At 31.3% G+C, this 19,272-nt stretch overlaps 1 protein-coding gene across 3 annotated transcripts in view; it reads left to right on the top strand.

The window, feature by feature from the left end:
* The window catches only part of LOC124369079 (RYamide neuropeptides-like), a 142,598-nt gene that overhangs the window by 13,738 nt on the left and 109,588 nt on the right, over positions 1-19,272 (top strand). The gene's annotated exons all lie outside the window — the stretch shown is intronic.

Here is a 19,272-nt window from a genome sequence, read left to right as displayed (position 1 = left end):
TTATACATTAAAATTCTCATATTTAGGTGTATCTTAAGGCCTTATAATACCTTAATAGAATAATTGTTATTTTAATAAATTGTTTTCATATTTACAAACCATTTCCGGCTTGCGGACTTGTTGTTTACAATACGTATTTACCAAATGTAGTTTAAGTGGTTTTTTAAAAAAAAGGAACTATATCCCGTTATCAGTTTTTGAATATATCGAATGTATTTATGGTTTACTCAACCTAAATACCCATCATCACAATAAATATTTGGCTTTTTGTTTTTAAACTGCATTTGTATATCGGATGCGGGCGTTTCTTTATATTGATATTGAACTCTACAGATAGAGCGAACCAATTGTGATAATTTAAACATTTTTAGTGTACTCAAATGTTTGCCCGGAAATGTGTATATTTCAAACATTGTTCAAACTACAAAATAAATTATTAACTTTCGTTATGAATATCAATTGTTCATTACAAACTAATTTACTGTCCATAATATTATTTCTCCATAATAATTTTAAAATAAAACAAGTTATCGGCTATTTAAACTTAAACCACATATCAGCAATTTTTCCCATCTGTTCTTATAAACAAACAAGGAGCTTAGCGTCAATAACGAGCAAACGCTATTTGTCACGAGGCAAACGTGACAAGGAATCTCAGACGGAATTATCGTTGTAAGCACTGAACAAATTATCAAGAAAATTACGTCCCTGATCAATTACTTGGTATGCTTAAACGTTAGCAGATGAAGCAGCAGATACAACTGCAAGACTCTAAAATATCCAACAAAATAAAACTAACTGTATCTTGCATTTCAATTTCATAATGTGTGAATTTCGGAATTTTAGTCTGCAAAGATGATGGCTTTGGAATACTGTAGTTATTTCAATATAAGATTTGCTCTTTTATCACTTTTTGTACACGATGTGATTTGAGGATATATGCGCTACCATCTCGTGACCTCAACTTGATACGAAAAAAATAAAAGAACTGAATATCGTTGTGGGGCCATGAATAGTTCTATACAAATTTAACAAACGATTTCGGTATGTAGAACAAAGTACCACATACACAATTGCCGACTTTTTGTTTATTTTTACGTATGTTTTGACGCGTATATTATAGATTTGTATATGTTTACAAACTGAGAATTCTTCCATTACTAGTACTCGCCGTTATATTATTATTCTTATATTTAAACATTTTAAATTTTACTTTAAGTAAATATATAACGACATATTTTAGATCAGTTTATGTAGGATAAAGTTTGCGTATGTATGCATTTTTGCATTATAACGTTTTAACTTTCGTAAGGACAAATGTTTGAAAAAAACAACACAAAATGTGTTTTATTGGTTTTAACGTAGTTGTTAAACCTCATGAAAACTGCCTATGTAAAAAATGTTTATCATTTAATATTACATTTATTGTATGTATTTTATTTTGGTTAATATCAGACCAAAATATTTGTATTTTAAATTTAAGTGTCTTATTTGTATATGTATTTTAAAGGCATTTTAAAATAGCTAATCAAAATATCTTCTTAGTTAAAAAAAACTCATTGTGAATTTATTTAACTGTTCTCAGAACAAAATGCATACTTGAACTGATTGTATGTGGTCATATAAAATGAATAATCAAAATTATTGTTCTTCTTTTGGAAATAGTTATGATTTAAAACATTGGCAGACGATCTGTTTGCGTACCAGATGTAATATTGTGTTATTTATATCCGATTACGTAATTAACATTTATATCTGATTTATGTTGAAATAAAAAGATATATGTGCAAATTATGCATATGTTGGTATTGAAAATAAATATATTTTTAATTTGTGAGATGAAGATATTTTTAACCAAGATATGTTATAAAATGTAGCCAAACTCTATAGTGAAATATCATTAAAAGTAGTCACTTAAAATCTTTTTAAAGTCGAACATAGAATCTTATATGTAAAAATTCATGTATTCCAAGCATTATTGACATTTCTTTATAAGAAAGAAACAAACTTATCTTATGTGATTTGGTTTAAAGTACACAACCACATGGAAGCTATAAATCAATCTGGAAGCGCTATCATAAATTAATGTTTAAATACATTTAAATACTCAATTGAAAAATTGTTGATTTCTTAGCAAACATTCATATAACAAGCTTAAGTCAAAAGTGACTTTAAAATAAGTGGATGAGAAGAATAATGTGCGCAATGAGCAGGAACAAGAGTGGGGGCGGTATCCCTAGGGTTGTGCTTACTACTTAACCGTCTTTACCTTTCATTGCTTTTCTGTCGCGTCATTCCAGTCTCTTGTTAAGACTAAACTTTACCCCAGTTATTTTATGCTCTCCAGCAGATTATCTTACGACAACCTCCCAAGTGTATTTCAATTTACAAACAATTATGTTCAGCACCTAAAACTGAAACTTTATAACAGCGCATTTTTATAAAGTATAAGTACGAAATATTCCATTATGATAGTCGACATTATTTAAGGGGATTCAGCACCCTTGCAACATTTTTTTTAATATTTAATTTTGCATGGAATTTTTTTATTGTTGTTTGGTCATAGAGCCCTAACATACATAAAAAAGTTTAAAAAAAATTTTTTATTTAACGTTACCAAAAATAACGTTTTTTCAGAAAAATGTTAATTTAATAGAAATGTTATTCTGAAAAAACTACTTGGTCAAAATTAGATGATTTTGGTGTTAAATGAAAGGTATTTTTATGCTCAAAAAATTTATGTATTTTCATTATTGTATCTACAGAAACACTATTTTTTTTTTTTTAATTATTTTTTGAACTCTTAAAAAAACTGTTACAACATTTTAAAAAACATTTTTTTTACAAAACACCAATGGTCCAATATTGATCAAAATACATAAAAAGGTAGCTTGTAGTACTATATTGTTTCACACCAAAAAATCATGGATCTATCTTTAACGTTTTTTTCAAGTAATATCCAATTTTCCTCCTGAAAACAAAGAAAAATATAAACTTTCGGAATAATCGCAATTAAAGTTAGACAATATAATTGATATCTAAATACTGTGTATTTTGGTACAGTTAAATATTTTTATGCAATTATATATTGATTTATAGATAGTAAAGACCATTTATACATCAATATAATGAATATTCATGGGTTATAAAATTTCTCATAGGCTAATTTACTGGTAAGCTACAAAATTTTATTTAGCCCTAGGCCTATTTAAAAAATATGACTTACTCTTTAAAACTGTCCTGCACCATATGATGTCCCTTCTCCTTCCAATCTCTTTCTTCTTCCCCTCATTACTGCTAATCTTTTCTTCCTTTTGTAGTCTTGGTATTTAGCATATTTCCTTTTTGTTGCTATGCTAAGCCTCGAGGCGTCCAAAAGATTTGGCGATTTTCGCAGTGTTTCGTACCAGGACTGGTTCCAAAGGCCAGATGTTTGTTGGATATCAGTTACTGTTTTCAGATACCCTGTGTTGTAAGTACAGATGCCTTCAATGAGTCTCATAAGTAGGGTACTTTTAAAAAACAAATATAGTTTTTGGCATTTTAGACCATAAAACACCGTGAAGAGCTTCATTTGCGTTTTGAGTTTTCCCATCAACACATCTAGATAGTAATGTTGTAGAACCTAGTCTTTGATAAATTGGCATAATCTTTGCCATCACATCTTGCCTTAGTGGAGTCTTTATTTTATTTTTATGGGATGGCGGGTTTTCTCCTTTCGCAAGGGCTCTCTGGTAGAAACACCATGATTCATCTCCAACTGACAATTCATGTGCTGTGGTTTATCGTCGGTGGGACATGCAGTGATGTAAAGTAGCAAATACTGCTTTTTTCATATTTTCAACACTGCCAATGTTGTTTTGAATGGCATATTACGGTAGTATGCGGTGAGCTTTGTAATTGTTGTGTCTTTTAGGCTACCAAGAGATTTACCGCCTAATGTGCATCCGGTCTTTTTTATTGTCTTGGACAACATTCCTCAGAGCCGTACCTAGTCTTTTGGAAACATGATTGACACATTCAATCTTTTAAATTTCCAGGTCACCATAAGGTTTCAGTGAATTCAAGTGGACAAGTTTCTTTGAATCACCATCAGATATTAGAGTTTTATACCGAAACCCATGAGCAATGAACAGGGACCAAAATCCTCTCAGCTGCAACGACCTCCATCATAGAGATGATCCATCGTAGTTTTTTTCACCAATTCGGCTTGTGAGAAGCCATCCAAGTTTCTAGTTCTGCAGGCTTTTCTTTTAGTTTGTTTGAACATTATGTCACAGCTTCGACAGTATTTTGATAAAACTTCAAAATCAATGACAAGACCTGTGTTCATTTCAATGCAACAGCCAACCCATATTTACTGGTAAAAACCTCTCTTGTGCCAACTGCCATCATAACTCACTGTCAATTCCAAAGGTTGATCAGTATCAATACCTCCCAATAAAGTATTAGCTTTACGAACCTCGCAGCGCGCAAGTTCAAGATTTTTTTCAATATTTTTGAGTTGCTGATAGAAGTAAGGCTTTCTTGTGGGCATTATAAAGATTTATTCTGAATGGATTTCATGTTTCATGTACATCGAAAGTTTGAATGCCCCTTAGTCCTTTGCCCATAGAAGAGAAAGCTTGAACCATGCGTCTGTTTACATCAAACGATGGGTGTTTTGGCTTTTTGCTGTATTCTAGCCGAAGTATCAAACCGAGAGCTATAGGCACATTCACTGCAATTATATTTTAAAAGTAATGGCAAACCCATTTACATTTAGTGTCTCCAAAACTACACTACCAACAGATAAACAATCAGGACAGGGAAATGTGCATATAAATGCTGTTAGCTGATCTTTATCAACTAATAAAGTATGTAGTTGCATTTTCATCAACATCAATATTATCATTATAGCTATGATATAGAGCAAATCCAGTTTTTTTTCCTGCTTGTTCCTCATCAACACTAGTTTTACCTTGATTTGATGTAATGTTTCAGAAACAGTTTCTGTGGTTGTTTGGCCTAAAGCTGGGTTTAGGTTAGGTTTCCTGTTCATTTGTAGATTTCCACCGTTCCATAATACTCTTCCTATTTTTCTGGCTCATCAAAAGCCTTTTCTTACTTTTCCTACCCATTGTAACACAAGTAGATAATGATTTTCACTAATAAAAACTATTATAAAAAACCTCTCAAACACATCTGATTACATTGACATCTACTGAAGAACTACTGACATCATTTGTTTACACTTTAGTTATTATAGGCTATTTTTGAAACAGGTGACTCATAGACCTCAAGTAAACAAAGCCAAGTATATATAATATAATAAAAATGGAATACTATAAACAAGATGCAACTGCATAGGAGGAATGAAGTAAACACTGCACTAGCCTACCTTTTTGCATCCGCGCGGTGGAGGCTTGTAATTGCTTTAGAATAACGCGCCAATTACACATGAAATAAACAAGTATTTCGACTTTTTTATTATATTTTTCTTGTTTATAACTAAATAAAGTAACATTTTATAAAAAAAAATTTGTAAAAAAATATTTTTTTACCATTTCAAGGGTGCTGAATCCCCTTAATATCTTCCAACGGAAAATATTTTCTTGGCAGACATCATATTATTTTTGGACGGTACATTCGTTAACCCCTTTTATCTGTAATAATTACAATTTTGAAATTACAATATGAGTTTTACTTCTAAAAACTAAAACAACAGATTGGGTTAATTCATTTCGACAAAAACAAGGTAATATAAGGTTTCTGTAATTTTAATTCTCAGCGTGTTTTAAATTTGATATACAGATGAGTCTTTGGACAACCCAAAATGACAAACCCGCTTTGCGTTGTGTAGCGGATTGAGCGGAAATGTTCTTCCTGTACGTGAGTGGCCTGATGCTTCACTTCAATTGTCTCTCAGAGGAAACAGCGAAAATATTGTACTTTTAATTGGGTGTGTAAACAAACCTACTCAATTGTTTACCGCACGTATACCCATACAAATTGATACGTATGATATTGAAAATCTATGTGAAAATCAGAAAGATTACTTTATATTCTGTTCGACTCCACTTGATGGTAAACTGAAATTAAAAAGTAATAGCACTTCTGAGAGAGCATATTTCTCATCCCCTGATAATTAGCACTAGTTTTTACGATTAGCATATATGTTAAGAATTTATACTAAAATAAGTTGAGGAAAATTTATAGTCCCATTTCCTACATTTCTATATTTCCTTATGTATGCGTGGTGCAAAGGTCAAGCTGGGTTTCAATCTTATTTTACAGAAGTGGACAATCTTGTTTTTGTGAACATTCCTTCTCGTGTGTAGATTCAGGATTGTGATTACCACTGATTATTTTATGAGTTTTGAGTGTAAAGTGTTTCTGTTAATGATGCTGAAGAGTCCCATGCAAGGTCTTTAGTGCAACAAGGTAGGTCATAGGGATGTTGCAGAAATGTTATATGTGAATCATACCACGATTCTTAGAACTGTAAGGCGGATCCAGGAAACTGGATCCGATGAGAGAAGGCCAAAACAAGGCTGGCCTATGGTGACAAACCAACGAGATGACCGTAGACAGATTAACGACCAGCAAATATCTACAGGTACTGTTTACACGGTTTTTGAAGTGTAAGATATGTCCACACATTTCGATCAGTGCTGTGAGGAGACCTCTTGACTCAGCTAGGTTAGTCAGCAGAAGGCCAGCTACAGGTCCTCATTTGACCTGGTAGCACCGTGTTGCTCGTCCTGCATTTGCTTGTGGTCACGTTAATTGGACTCTTGAGCAACGGAAACAAGTTTTATACTCCGATGAAACCAGAGTGAGCTTGTGAGGTCAAGATGGACGTATTTAAGTGTGGAGAAGAAGTAGTGAGAGATATTCTCAAGTATTCTTTGCTCAAAGGGGGCCTTTTGGAGATGCCTCTGTAACGTTTTGAGGAGGCATAAGTTTTGAAGTCCACACAGCAATAGTAACTGTTCGTCGCCCTGCACTTAATGCAGAAATGAACATACAGGACATTTTAAAAAAACCATGTTACATAATTGTTACATAATTACTGCAAACTTTTCTTCTAATGCAAGATAACGTCCGCCTACACAATGCGAGAGAAGTTAAACGATACCTAAGAGAAACTGGTGTGAACAAATTGGATTGGCCTCCAAGAAGTCTTGACATGAAACCTTTAGACCTTCTGTGGGATACTATTAAAAGACTGATCCTGGTTCGGGATCACGCACCACAAATTTTACGTGAGATCGATTCCAGGAGGAGTGGGAACACATCCCCAAGAATCTATACACAATCTCATTCGAGGGTTGCATAGAAGGCTTCAGGTTGTGATTTGTGTAGCTTGTAACACTCTTATATTTAATCATTGTTTACATCATTTGTATTAATAAAACTTGTTTAGTTACAAACTAAATTCATTTTTCATATGTTTTTCCACACCAAAAAATCTATACAAGCTAAATTTAAATAAATATAAACCCTTTTCCTCTGAAGTAAATATAACATTTGAGTTAATGACAATAATAAAGTGGTGCAACAATGTTGTACAGCAGTGTAGACAGGTCAACAAACAACTGATATCTCTCAACTGTGACATGGCGCTCCCGGCTTGTGCAAGCGTATCTTTAAAGTGGTCGTGCTCGCTTATGTGTTGACGGATTTCGTTGCAAAAAGTACCGTTGGAATTGTCAAAACATTTCAAATAGTTGGTATTTTGTAAAGTTTTTATGTCCTTCGTAAAACAGTTGATACCTATAAAAACACAAAATGTTTGATACTCCAGGCTTGTGCAAGCGTATCTTTAAAGTGATCGTGCTCGCTTATGCGTTGACGGATTTCGTTAAAGCAAGTACGATTTGAAATTTAATAAGACTATTCATATAGTTGCTATCTAGTATTAAATTTTCAAACTATACTGGGTTTTGTGTTATTTTACTTTTAAAATTTCCAAAAATCGCCAATTTGTTAATATTAAGGAAATTAACACATTTATTTTTATAGTTTTGGAGATCATAATTTTTTATAAAAATACTAAATGGCGGCTAGCGGCTTAACGTGACATTTCTTGACCTATAATAACACGACATCTTTGTTTGAAATGATGAATACTATCGCCCACAGAAGTTTGTGACTCCCTTGTGAACACGCTTGTATACACAATATTGTATCAACTAGTATAGTAAACTTCCCTTGATACTCTATAACCATAATAAAAAGACTGATAATCAAGGACTTAACTCGTATTCTATATTTTCAAGTGGCCGTTTCGAAAATATTTTGATTAAGGCCAATATCGACATTGGAACAGTAGTGTTTACCTTTACTACAGGTTTTAAAACTATTCTAACTGAAAATATTTAAAATAAATAACTTTCTTTTGCAATCTCAAATTCAACGTTTGAGCTTATCAAGAATTCAAACAACAGAAAAATATAACAAGTTGCATTTACCGGATTTATTTTTATGTTTACAAAAGTATGTTGATTCGTGTTAGAACACCTTTTACATTACCTAAACATCTCTGGTCTATACATCAAACTTTCCGGTCAATACGTAAATTATCGATAGTTTATATAGTGAATTTATATAACTTACAATATAGGAAATATAAACGTTTAAACACTGTCTGTACCCTGTTTCATTGATTGTATGTAATTTATTTAAATAATTATACTTTTCCTTTTTCTTAACTAAACGTGTAACTTATCTTGACCACTCTTTAATAATATCAGAAATAAAGTGTATAGTCAATACATTAAAAACATTACGTGTTATCTATTTGTAGGAGTTCATAATTTTCTATCCACTCTGTCTCATATTAGAGTTTTTTCGGCTTTACTTGTGAATTAACTTTTGTTTCCTTTTGAAATAACTCTTGTAGAGGTTTAAGCTCTTTTACAGCTGACCGGAAGTGATCTTCTTCTGTGTTGACGCTCAGTGTGACTTACCTAATTAAAAATTAGTAAACACTGCGTAAGATACGAGATATTAGATATTAATCTATCATGTACATACTACCTTGAGCCCAGACATCACTGCAATTGTAACAGGCCGAGGCGACCCCAACCCCGACATCACCCGCTGAACTTTATTGTCTTGTCTTCTTTGTAGGGTTCAAGTGGACTCCACTAGACCGCTTTGTTCACGGAGCCACGCACGTCTCTATTCATTAATTCAGCCCGTAAACGGTGCAGTAATTAGAGAAAGGAGTTGAAAGTATTTTTCAAAAATACAACATCAGTCCAAGTTCAAGCAGATATAAATCTGGGATTGTTGCTGTTTCTTTGGTACAGCAGGAATGTGACTCACTCAAGTTATTTTATTTCGGCTTATTATAGTACCCTCCATTGGAAGATAAATTGTAATTCCCCTAATTCTATTTCCTCTTACATACTCAGCACTTTAACAAAGCAATATGGTTCTAAAGAGGTTTAGCCAACTCCCATAATTAACTAAATATAAATAGCATTGTTAATATTTAACAAAACATTGTCAGTGTAAACTATTATGAAGTAAAACTGTTTTTATAAATTGAATAAGTGTTATATGCCTTTCAAAAGTACTAAAAGAGTGGTATTCAGAAAGTTATTTGTATGCGTTTATATGTACTGAGAGGTGGATTCTATTTATTTACGAGAGAGTGTGACAACTCATTAACGAAGTTTTACATAATTATGTATGTGACGAACATGTCTGATGCAACTTTAAAATATTAACAAGTGAATATTATACATCGATTCCATACATTTCGAGCCAGTATTAACACATCGTGTACAATTGGAGTGAGTGAAGTGCCTAGAATTTCTTTCACGGCTTTCGCGCAGGCTGCTATTGTTTGCTCTTGGGGACAAATCGACCAGTCTATTAGTCAGATTTTTCAGACTAATATTTTTCAGATTTTTCATGGTTTTTCAGGAGCGTAAAGCCCCATATATTTATATAATTTATTTGGTACTGATGACAGAAAACCTAAGTAGGTAGAAAATAACCTTCAATAGGACATTAGCGTATTGTTCTCTTATCTATTTTTTTTCTTTTGTGAAAAATGCACCGATTTAAAGACTATTCCGATTCCCTATGTAAAATGAAACTATCATACATAGATCTTTTTTTTAATTTATCCCTCTATTGTTTATTACTCATTAGTCAATAACTAATATGTTAATAGGACGTTAGTAACTATACATAAAGTTTTGGTCATTCAAATGTCAGAAAATAATTAAAACACAAACGAGTAATGAAGACAGTATATTTGCATTTTATTTTTTTCCCATGTAAAATAATCGAAAGAAAAAACTTACATGGTTTTTTAGCACATGAAGTGTTCTTGTATTAGTTTGGAAAATGTCACATAAGAATATTTCATGTTAGTTATATCATCCACTGATATGCGGTAACATTTTTTAAATTTAATTGCAATGAAATATTAATAAAACATTGAAAAACAGCAGCCTTTCCAATATACCCTTTTAGTAATTACTAAAACACACATTCAACCATTGAGTCTTCTTCCATTTTTGTAATTATCATAAATTAAAATTTATTGTGATGATGATTTCTGTTCAAAATTTTAATCTGAAACAGCGTACATACTTATACGCTCAGCAATAATCAAGGATTCTGTGATCATTTCCTACGAGTTCAGACATAATCGATTAAATAATAATAATTTTTTGGACTATTCAGAACATTCGATATTTTTGCTGGCAAATTCTTATCACTCTCGCGATTTCCTCTTTTGTAACTGAAACCAATGATAAAGATGTTATGTATTCCCTAGCTTTCGCATCGGTAATTGCCCATTACGCCATTAATATAAGAACGGGATTATAAGAAGGAGCAGGTTGCTTTCTAAAGTAACACAATTTTAATTTCAATTCTGAGCACTCCTTTTGAGAACAAATCAATAAACTAATATGGATAAACTATTACGTTTATAAATGCACGTTTTTAGTGTATTCATAAAGGTTATGCAGTGATATATTAATGTAAATTATACCATAAAAGGAAATAGGAATGTGTTAATAAAGCAACTTACAAATTATTTCAATAAAGTGAGATTTGAATACATTTTAGGCTCGTATTAATAACAAATATATTTTTAGTTTTTGAATTGTGTATAGTGAGTTTCCCTTAACAAAAATGCGTAGATTACAGCTTTGGAAAGAACTTGGTTTTACAAGTTTTGCAGAATCTCTTGAAGATATAAATAAATACCAAACTTTTTTACCTTCTGCGATGAAAATAACTCTGAACTTCGTTTCAAAATAAATTTAGAAGAGGCATGAAGCTGCAAATAACCGCTGCTGTTTGCAATGTTTTATCCCTTCATCCTTTAGATCATCCTTAAGACTATAAAAGGTATATTTCTAAGATAAAATATTTTTGTTTACTATTCAATTTAAAACAAAGACCACTATATATAGATAACTGTGTTTAATAGAGAAAATGGTGTTTTAAAAACCAGATTTTGTAGAATTACTCAAAACTGTAATTGTATAACTCAACTTATTTTTTAAATAATTGGCTTCTTTTGGAACAAAGGACAGTTATATCAAGCATGTGTTGCATATTTGTTTACAACAGTCGATTCCGTAAAGAAAAACTAGTATGTTAAAAGATTTGAGCGGCAGTGGATGTTTGCTGATAACATCTGCACTGTTATTTTTAATAAATTAAGCATACTGCTTTGACATAAAATTTGCTTTAACGATAACATTTATACACATTCGTAACATTATCTTGGTTATGAAGACGTTGGCATGGCCTCATTTCTGTTATCATAATATTTATGACATTGGACAAATTTGCAGCTTTAAATGGCGTATAATGTGATACAGGATGGTCGTGAATATATATAAAAATCAGATCGAAAAGTAAGCTTTGTTTTATTTTATCTTTCACTTCTTGAAAGTAAAACAGACTCAATTTAATTACGTGAGTGGGTGACTGAGCTAATTGTGGGAGCCTGCTTTGTTTCCATGTGATACACAACAATCGATTGTCTCGGCAGATAAAGTGATACAAAAATAATCATAATGTTCTAATGTAAAGCAATAGTAATATATTTATTTACTAGATCACAATACACTCCTAATATCGCTATATAAACGACAACAATCGATTTTCTTACTAGATAACCTCATCAAGATCGATTTAGTGCATACAAACATATTCAAAATCCTATTGCATATGCATATGCTTTGCTGACCCTTAAACAAATAGCTCTAAAAACATTTAAGGCATAATACTTGATTAAATCTAATTATTTATTAAGATGGTCAATTGCTTCTTCAGAGTACAATTTTTATCCACGTCGCCTTTTCTTGTCTGAGAATTAATTGAAAAGTTATCTCGAGAAGTAAAAGAATAAGTATTATAAATATAATTCAACATTTCAAAACTTCTGTTCAGTATGGACAGTACATCAAATCATCAAATGTGATTATTTTAACAACTGTAAAACATGAGAACAGAATTTCTTGTCAAAAAATACAAAGTTTATTACCTCTTACGAGCACACAGGTGGTTGAATAGGAATTGTCCTCTTATACAAACTCATACATAATTAATGAAATGAGCTTTGTATATTTGAATAAATGTTGTCGCTAAGACAATTCTTTGATTCCTGGCATGTTACTGTTGATATTTAAACAATTAGAAGGCTCACGTTAATGCAATCTCACAAGACAGTTCTCTAATTTAAGAACATAATGTAAATATGTAGAGTTCTCTAAACACTTAGTCCTATGCAGGGTGAACCAGACCACCTGGACCACTGACTGTAGCGGTGTAACAAGTGAAGATAGAAACTCTGTTTCGACTGTAGCCCCTCCCCCATATTTTATGTCCAAAAAATTCGATACAATTATTTAAACCCCTCCCCCCTCATATTACTCCTTACAGACTATCCCTGAAAGGACTTATTTAACTGTGCTATTACAAAACATAATCTTTTGATTTTTACTCCCTTTAATTTGGTTTGATGTAAACCATACGGTTGTATTTATACTGTTTAGTTATTCATTTTTTAGTTTTCTAAATGTAAGTCATTTTAAACGTCGAAATGTTTTTGAACTGAACTTTCTTAGTCATATTTTGGAAGGATAAGTCCTCAACTATTTTGGGTAACATTTAGAGTGTCATAAATGATTCAATAAAGTAACAATAAAAACCTGTTAAAAGGTGTTTCTGTAGAGTTTTTAACACCCTGCTAAGTTGCAGCAAGATAAATTAAATTCTTTATTGTCTGCGTCAAGAGACCTTTAAAATGAGTTACCACAAGCCCCACATTTATATAAAAAATGTCTAGAAAACAACCTGCAAAGAATCTGTATGTATTTTATGGGGGTTCAAAATAGTTTTATCGAATTCTTTATCACTAGAGGGTTGTACAGTTGAAACTCACTTTTTACACCGCTAATATAAGTGGCCTATGTGGTTTGGTCATCCTATATAATGTTAACCTAAATGTCATGCTATATCAATGAAAAATACTATACTTTTTAAATAATTTAATAGTTTTTACTATGAAATAACTAGGAAACATATTTGATAAATTGTTGTATGAGCTATATTGAAGCTTTTAATCGTATGTATATATTTTACAAACTTGTTCAGTACATATTCAAAATAATACTTGGGGTTTCATTACAGCCAGTGTATTACGATTTTTATACGTTATAGAATGGAGAGATTTCACTAGTACTGCTGCTATGTTACCGTATACTTCTCACTATTTTATAAAATCGTAATCTTGAAACGTCATGTAATATCTAAAATATTTGTTTATTGGCGTATTAAAAACATGTACCTAAACATATTTTTCAAGCCGCTTACTCCTAAATGAAACTACATTAAAATGCCATATGTGTTTTTCGATCAAATGTAACATTGTCTGTAGCATGTTTCGGAACCCGTTAATTTAAAAATATTTTAAGTTTTTACCTAAAAATGCGGAACCAAAACGTTTACACTAGTAAACCACTAATAAAAGTGTCAAAATCTACAAATTAAAAGAAATTATTTGATAAAAAATATACATTTCTTTTTACTGTTCTTTGGAAAAATTATTTAACATTTTTTCAGTTTTTATTTAATCAAAAATTAAGGATGGCCCTTACACTCCAATCAAAAAAGTGAAAAATAATTCATTTGCATTTTCTAAACACCACATGAGTTACTACATAAATTTTGGCCGTTGCTTTAAAAGATGTCAAATATTTTTATACTAACTAGTAGGAAATTTGATTCCCATTTCAGGCACATAATATTCCTACAAGGAAAATTTTGCAAAATTTGAACCCTTGTTTACACACAGTATCTACTTGCTTTTTATATTACTTTAAAATCTCTTTCTCTTTTAATGTAAGTTACACCTGTATAATTGAATTTCTCCCGTTATTTAATAATTGGATTTTAACACCTTTATAATATTGTTTGAAGTTATAAGTGTCAAACAATAAATGTTTTACATGTCTTTCTAAATGGGTATTGAACATGTACATTATCTTTTTGCTAAACATACTATTCTTATCTATGTAGTTCCTTACATGTATAAATATTGTAATTAATTATACTCGTCCACTGTCATTTCACAAGTTATTCCCGCCTATAAACTGAAACTAAACCACACATGTACTGAAATATAATCAGGATATTTTGGACAATACTGTTATCGTTATATGACACATAAACTTTAATGTATTACCTTTACCATTTCATCAAGTAGAATATTATATATGACACTAAGTTAAACTTATTTTTAAGTAAGCGTGGATTGTCAATTTTGTTTTTATTTATTTTTCTGTTTATTTAGTTAAATCAATACATTTTAATGTCAAAAAAGCCAAAATATAATACGAGTAAATTATAAATAAAAATGAATATATCTAATAATTATTAATAAAAGTAGTACATTAAAACACACTTATTGTCCATAGTACTGGTTATTCGAGGGTTGTCCATAAATAGCTATTAGGCTGGTTACCTTGAAAAGCGAATAACCGCACAGCGTTCAAATTACACGAAGAATAGGGTTATGGTTTACTGTTTATAAAACTATAACTCTGAGCTTGAAAATTGTTCTGGAAAGTCAAGAAAGTGGTTTAAAAATTTGTGAGAAATTTAGCTAATAGTTTTAGACAATTTTTTCGAATCTCAATACAAAAATGTGTAGAGTTTCATGGTTAAAAATTAAATAAATAAACACCATACGTTTTTGCCGAAGTACAATACTTCACAAAAGTTACAGTCAGTATAATATTAAGCTTTTAGGATGTGTGATGATTGGTCATCATATCACAAATGATTGATAGACGGAGTTCTCATTTACAATCCACATAAATCTGAGCAGCTACTTCTTGCAACTTTACTCAATATATTTATAAAAATATTATCCAATATAGTTTTTTATACAACTTTCATTTATAGGAACACATATAATATAATTTTATATGTAATATAGAACAATATATATTCAAATTATGTATAAGCAAACTATATCACATACCATATATTCGTAACAATGTCAGGCCTCTGTTTATTTGTCTCCCGTAAAACTGTTTAATTTTATCTGTACACATATGGTAGTTCGATTTTTTTGTTTGATATGGCGCTTTTCTGCTTCCGATCCGTTAATTAACAGAAGCATACACAGCAGCAAATATAGTAGGTAAAACTCTACTTGATCAGATGCATTGACTTAAAAACCAGATTTAAGCTCAGAGGATACGAATAATTACGTAAACCACTAATTATAAGATTTGTCATAGTCTATATCACGTAAGTGTAAAGAAGACGTTTCAGATGTCTAATGACTTTTACCTAGGACATATTTTACTAATATATTATTTAATCCGAAATACATTTTCTCGAAACAGTTTTCATTGATGGGAAGTTCTTCGCGTAAAACTGGTCTTCGTGACCACGGTATTGTGCTTCGCAACGGTAACTGGCAGCGGCGTGTCGCTGATAAAGATGATGACGTCATGCGCAAGTCGTTCTAGTTTTCGTCTGTTGGATGAACACACCCACGTTCCTTTACCACGATGCTTTATGGTGTGCACCTTAGTTAAGAAGCAGATGACCTGCCCCCACCGGAACTCGTGATTCCATCACCGATCCGCGCCTATAAGAGTTTATTATTGTATCAGGTCCATTTATTACTAATTTGTTAAAAAATATTACTACTTACGTTTACTACATTACATGGATGACGTATCTTCTTCTTATCACTGAGCTTGCAATTTTGTGTTACTATCATAATGACATGTTCTATTGTATTCAACGTCAAGTCTTACATTAACTTATATTTTTATTTTTATTTTGTTATTGTTGGCCTTGGTTGATATTGTGATGTAAATGTGGTATAAACCAGAGTAGAATATACGACATCAGTTAGGGACTTTTAAGTCCTTACCTAAGTGTATCTAAAAACTTTTTCTTACATGTCCTTGTCAAAAAACAACAACAAGGAACTTATTGAACTCTTTAACATGTTTGTAGATAGTAGCTGGGAACCTATTGACAGTTTGTTGTATTTTCTGCATTATTATTTTGAATATTCTCCATAGTAAAATTAAAGTTATAGCTAAAAGTTCTAGTTGAAACATACTTTTCTTTAACAATGCTGATTATAAAGTCACTATTTTCATCTCAGAAGAATAGTACATGAAGAGAAGAACAGACCTTCATGCATCTGGGAATAGTAGAACAATGCACGCGTTTACGAGTGATGACAACAACATTAACTACAACCCAGGGAAAAGATATAACCATTAAAAGTACAAATTTTGTTCATTCATTGTATTTTTATCGTTGAAATCGATATAAAAAAATATGCAGTAAGAAATAATGGCAAAAATATGATTTTCATCGCAATAGAATTTTCGTATAATCTAGACAAAGTACAGTAATTGAAATTGCATTATTACATAAATTCGATAAAATACCATAAATTATTTTGATTTTTCGCAAAATCGAACTTGGCTTTAGAAACTAATCATGATAGCCTATCACATGAAGGCAATTCGCAGGATTGATCCACGAAACTAAAACAAGCGTCACGCCTAACTTTACATTTTAAGGTGGGACAACTGACTGAAAACAGTCACATGTACTTCGCGATGTTGTCTGATTTTAATTTTAGAATACAGGATTTTGGACTTTACACCGTTCGAAAAATCCAACATTGCAAATTATTTAATCTTAAGGTTTATTTTGTAGGTTCGAAGTCCTCCTGAAAAAGAAAAACCGGGTAGGTTAGGTTTGTTGTGCTGTACACAACGTAGTAAAGCAGTCATTGAAGGTTTCCCTCAGCGATTTACCAGTTACTAAAGCGTATCCTCCAGATCCCCACAGGTGTTATGGCAGGGTTATATTATCTCTGGCTCCCAGAGGGTAGTACCTATGCATACTTATAAATATGTATATTGTATATTGATTTCTCAACTGATACAATATTATAGAATCAAACATAATAGATGTGCTATATTTTATCTAAAAGTTTAACAGAATCATGTTTACTTCCGGTACGTACGGTGTTTTTTATGCTTTTGTAGATACATTTGAGTGTAGAAAGGCTCAGAAACAAAAGTAGTATGACAATTGCCTTTTTATTATAAACGTTTATAGTGTATGAAGAAAAATCTACACCAATATCAGCATTACGCCCAGTCTTTTTTGCGTTAAAAAATCAAACAAAACACAGATTGTGTACTAATAAATGATTCATCCGTAATTTTATAAATAGGTAGTGGTTTATTTATTATAGACTCATTCAATAACCTTGCCTTTATCTTTATTTCAAAATCCACCATTTTTTTTATTTATTTATCATATTATTTTACTTTATGAAACTCAAATGCTAAAATACGTAGTTTTTTGGTCATCAATTTACTTATCTTGAGACATTGAGCCAAACTTACGTATAAATATTCATACGTCATAATGGTCCTAAGTCAAAGTTGGGCTTATGATTTTAATCTCTAGCTTACCGTACAAGAAAACCGGTAATGAGTACAAAGTTGTTGTTTTATACTATTATATAAATCCGGAAAAAAGTGTAATGTAAAGGTTATTCAGTTTACGCTATCAAAGTCAAGGGTTTTCAACTAACACAAAGTTTAACCTTTAGCCTTCCTTCTCGTATTGTGTTCATGATAATCCTGCCGAACATTGAAAAGTTAAAGATAAGATTTTGAGTGTAATATGTATAAATTGGCAACTGTTCATATTTTAAGGAAAATAAACCGCGGTTGGTAGTGATCCAAGGGTCAGCCCCGGCCATGATTCTAACAATATTAAAAAAAATAATTTCATATAGTGGGATGAATGTCCTCATAAAATTAATCTATATGGAGTATGAGATTGGAACAGGTCAAAATATGACATTATTAGATAATTATCATGTACTAATAATTTTAACTTCCAAATGTTATTCTCTTTATTTTTACTGCCATTAATAATATGATCTTTCAAATTAACTTTTGAATAAATGTGATTTCCTAATAACTTCAGGATAAATTTTCATTATCCTGATTTAGACTTAGTCAAATTTTGAGTTTTAATAGGATTACGATAGTTACATTGCACTTAATTAATTGCTAGAAAACCTCTTCAATATTAGTTCATTTGCCTCTTTCAATGTATTTTTGGCATCATTAAGATTGGTTCAAAAATAGCAGTGTCATCAGCGTATATATATATATATATATATATACCGGGTGAGTTTTTTAAAGTGATCCAATAGCTAACTTTTTAATTACACGACTTAGCACCACACTTTAAATTTGGAACTTGCTCAATTTTAAGTTTCACTCACGGATACACTTTCACATTTTTTGAAGATGGCCGCCATTTTCCAATATGGCGGTCAACTTTAAAATCTCTTATGGAACACCCTGTATTTTATGTTTTTTTTAGATTCTACTCTACAAAATAATACATTTTTGCTTTTGAGAGTTTTTCAATATCTCTAATGGTTCAGGAGGTACGTGGACTGGAAGTTTTCATAATTTTTTCCAATATGGCGGCCAACTTTAAAATATTTTATGGAACACCCTGTATTTTATGTTGTTTTTATATTCTACACTACAAAATAAGACATTTTTGCTTTTTAGAGTTTTTCTATATCTCTAATGGTTCAGGAGCTACGTGAACTGGAAGTTTTTATCATCAGTCCGAAAAAATCCGAAAGTAGTTATAGCTATTTGAATTTTAAAACAATTGAACAATGTAAATTATTAAGTATTACAAGTAAACACC

This window comes from Homalodisca vitripennis, chromosome X (genome assembly GCF_021130785.1).
Source record: "Homalodisca vitripennis isolate AUS2020 chromosome X, UT_GWSS_2.1, whole genome shotgun sequence".
NCBI classification, from domain to species: domain Eukaryota; kingdom Metazoa; phylum Arthropoda; class Insecta; order Hemiptera; family Cicadellidae; genus Homalodisca; species Homalodisca vitripennis.
Note: the sequence above shows the minus strand (reverse complement) of the source record. Positions and strands in the feature narration are given on the sequence as shown.